We start from the raw sequence: 3,648 nt of genomic DNA on the forward strand, positions 1-3,648 counted from the left end.
GCCAAGGTCCTTACTCACACCTGCAGAGGCCCTTTCCCCTCATGAGGCCACCTCCGTGGGCTCTGGGCCTCGGACCTGCTGTCTTTGGGGACCAGTGTTCAGCCCAGCCCATCGACGGAGGCCTGGAGGCCGGGAAGCGGAGCTGTGAACCAGAGCTCGAGGCTGCGGCGGGAGGCAGTTTTGGGGTTCGTTCCTGGACTGATGGCGTTGGTCCGGATGGAAGCCTCTCTGACCACAGGCTTGTCTCTTGCTTGTCAGAGCCTCAGTTTACTTATCCATACGGTGGGAACGATACGTTCTCTTGTTCTCGGCTCGTCACCTGGGTTTTGTGAGCGCACGTGTGTGAGCGATTCGACCGAGTGCCCGCCCGACGTGCCCTGTGCCTGGACGGATCTCAGCCCCTCGTCTCCACGCCGGACGCTCAGGTGTTCCCGGCCCCCGGTGCCATCCTTAGAGGTGACCTGAGTTGCGTCGCCGAGGCTCAGGCCGACCTTAGATCGGCCGGGACCTTTTCTGGGAGAGACTCACACAGACAAAGGGGACGCTGGGCAGTGAGCCCACCGGGGGTCTGCAGGCCGGGCTTCCCACGGGCTCCGCGGGGGCCAGGGGGGAGTGGGGCCGGGCTGTGGCGAGGGGGAGGGGGCGGCCGGGCCCATGGCCCCCCCCCCCCCCCGTGCTAACAGCCCCCCTGCCTGGAGCTGGCAGGGAGCCCCGGGGGAGGGAGAGCGGCACACCGTGTGTGCGAGCCTGGCTCTCCGCTCTCGTCTTGCCATGGCAACGAGGGAGAGGGGGCCAGGATGTGGCAGTCTCCGCGGAGCGTGGGTGTTGCCGTCGGCAGGCAGCGCGGCTAGAAGGAAAAACCCGAGATCGGCGGCCCCGCTTCCAGCCCCGCGCTTGACAGGCGCCCACCAGGGCAGCGGACACAGCCTGTCCCCCGGTGCCTGGCACAGGGGGGCGCGGGCACAGAGAGGCCCAGGACCTTGCCCGCAGGTGCACAGCGAGTGACGTGCGGGGATTCGGGACTGAAATAGAGGGCTTCCGGGAGGGGGGGGGGGACCTGGGCCTCAGGGGACCCCAAGGTGTTCGTCCAGCACCCCTGGTTTGAAGTCCGGTTGGCTCCCCCAAGGGGCTTCACTGAAGCTGAGGGCAGATCGGGGCGTCAGTCCCATGCTGAGGAAGACGTGGGGGCCACACACCCTTTAGGAACCCGGGAATCCTGAGGGCGCGGCGCGGCTCAGCCCAGCTCCTCCGGGGCCTCCAGCACGACTTCTAAGGAGCCACGGAGACACGTCGCTGGTCTTTGCGGAGGGCGTCTAGACACGCTCCCAGTGTAGTGAATCGAGGCTGCGGGGAGGGGGTTGGGCTGAAAGAGGAAAGACTCGGCAAACGGGCCCCCGGGCGGTGATGGTGGCCTCAGCCCTGGCTCCCACGGCCCGCGTGCCCCGGACTGGCCGTCCCCCCCTGACCAGCCACTGTGGGGAGCCAGCCTGCCCACCCCCCCCGAGGGCCTCCCTGATCCAGCAGCTTTCACGCCAGCAAGGGCTGCTTCTGCTGATTCCCAGGCAGGCTTTCATGCATTTCCCACCCAGATTTCTAATTCCACGCCTCGGGGCTCCACACACAAATGATTTTCCCTCTTTTCTACGATGGCGGCTCGGATACTGGAAGATGTCTCCGGGCCGCCCTGTGAGTCTCCTTCTGCGCCCCAGCGTGTCTGCGGGCAGGTGACAGCCGTGTGAGGTTCGCCCCTCGGACCTGGCCGGCCCCAACATCCGGGCACCTTCTGGAGTGTCCTCATGCCTCAGGATCTAAGGGTACCCAGAAAGTTGTCACTGGAGGACATGTGAGTGTCCCCCATGCAGGATGTGGCCTCCAGGGATGAAACACAAGTTTCCTGAGGGAAAGGAGCCCAGAGACCCGGTGGCCTACAGATGCGGAGGCTCGGGGGTGGACGGGCCCCCCGTGTCCCTCCCAGTGAACCCAGGGCCCCCTGCACTGTTTCTGAAGGCACGCGTCGCTTCTGCGAGGCTGGCAGCAGGTGAGTTGTGAGGCAGCACCACTTTAGTTTTAAATTTTTTTTTAACGTTTATTTATTTTTTGAGAGAGAGAGTGAGACAGAGCGTGAGCGCGGGAGGGGCAGAGAGAGAGAGGGAGACACAGAATCCAAAGCGGGCTCCAGGCTCCGAGCTGTCAGCACAGAGCCCGACGCGGGGCTCGAACCCATGAACCGTGAGATCATGCCCTGAGCTGAAGTCGGAGGCTTAACCGACTGAGCCACCCAGGTGCCCCCCACTTTAGTTTTAGAAAGTTATGTTCAACACGCGGCTGAAACCAGCTTGCTAAGCAGCAGGTGTCCTGGGTGAGCCTCCCTGGGGGGGCAGGGCTCTGCAGGGGAGGGTCTGGGGCCCGCCAGGCTCCATCAGCGGGGCCCGCTGCACTCACGGCCCGTGCAACACACTCCACTCCTCCTGATCCTAAAGGAGGGCTCACCATACCACGTGCGCACTTGCTGGGGCGTTTGGGAAGCCCGCGTGTCACCGTCCGAAGAGCCACCGGGCGGTTTTCCAAAAGCGGCCGCAGGCTTGTGTGTTCCGATCTCTCCCAGGCACGTGCTGGTCCCCGACTGCCGGTTCGAGCCCCGAGGAGCCAGGCGAGGCGTCGCTGGCCGGTGGCCGAGGGCGTCTCTTCTGCTCGCTTGACGTTTGTGGCTCCTCCCGGGAAGACCGTCTGTTCGAGACCTTTGTCCGTTTACTGAGTGACCAGATGTTTTACCGTCCAGTTGCGTTTCTGGTATTTTTTGAGGCCTTTCCTCCGAGCTGGTCTTCAATGCATCTCAGCAGAAAGCGCTTGTCCTCTGTTCCTTCGAGGGAGCGCGCCGGCTCCTGCCGTCAGCGCGGAAATGATGACGGCGTACTTTAAAAATATCTTCCCTCTCTCCCTTCTACTCGTTATCATCGCCGCGTTTTTATTTGCTTGTTTCTCTTGGTGTTTACTTTCGTGTCTTTAAATATACGTCTGTCCCCGTTACTAGATTCGCCCGCCCTGAATGATGACTTCTGACTCTCCATCCGTCACAGAGCAGAGCACGTGGGGAGATCCGTGTGCGCTCCCCCGGCGGTGAGCGGCGGCCGAGGACCCGATTCGTCTCCCCTGCTTTTCTCCCGTGTAACGCACGTTCACAAACAACATACTTGCTTGAGTTATTTATGCAAAGCAGCATTAGTACATGGTTTTGGCCTCTTGTTTTCTCGTTGAAAAATAATTTGCGGAAATCCCGTCAAATTACTTCGCACAGCTAATTATTTGTAAAGGGTTCCTACGGTTGGTGGTACGGATGTGACACATTGTTTCCAGCTTCTCTGAAATTGTTGTGGATTCACTTCTCTTCCAATTCTTGGTCAAGACAACTCTGATGAGAAGCTTTGTACATTGTTAGTTCATCCGATATACACTTATGGTCGGATATGTCCTTACATGGTGGTCCTTTTATTTCTATTGGCATTTTGAGGGGGCTCCCAATAAATAGTGCATTTCTCCCCCAACTAGATTCTAAACACACGGAAATAACAAGTAAGAAAATAATTTTGGAGGCAAACGGCACCTTTACCACTGGTAGCAGCCAAATGGGAGGATTCGGCATTAGGTGTA

The 3,648-nt window shown here is 60.3% G+C and overlaps 1 long non-coding RNA gene across 1 annotated transcript; it reads left to right on the forward strand.

The window, feature by feature from the left end:
* Positions 1–1,496: 1,496 nt before the first annotated feature.
* LOC115509791 lies at positions 1,497–3,245 on the forward strand. Its single transcript, XR_003967498.1, has 2 exons — positions 1,497–2,038; positions 3,032–3,245. It is a non-coding gene; the product is annotated as an uncharacterized LOC115509791 (long non-coding RNA).
* The last annotated feature ends 403 nt before the right edge of the window (positions 3,246–3,648 follow it).

The sequence above is a fragment of the Lynx canadensis genome, chromosome A3 (genome assembly GCF_007474595.2).
Source record: "Lynx canadensis isolate LIC74 chromosome A3, mLynCan4.pri.v2, whole genome shotgun sequence".
Lineage (NCBI taxonomy): Eukaryota > Metazoa > Chordata > Mammalia > Carnivora > Felidae > Lynx > Lynx canadensis.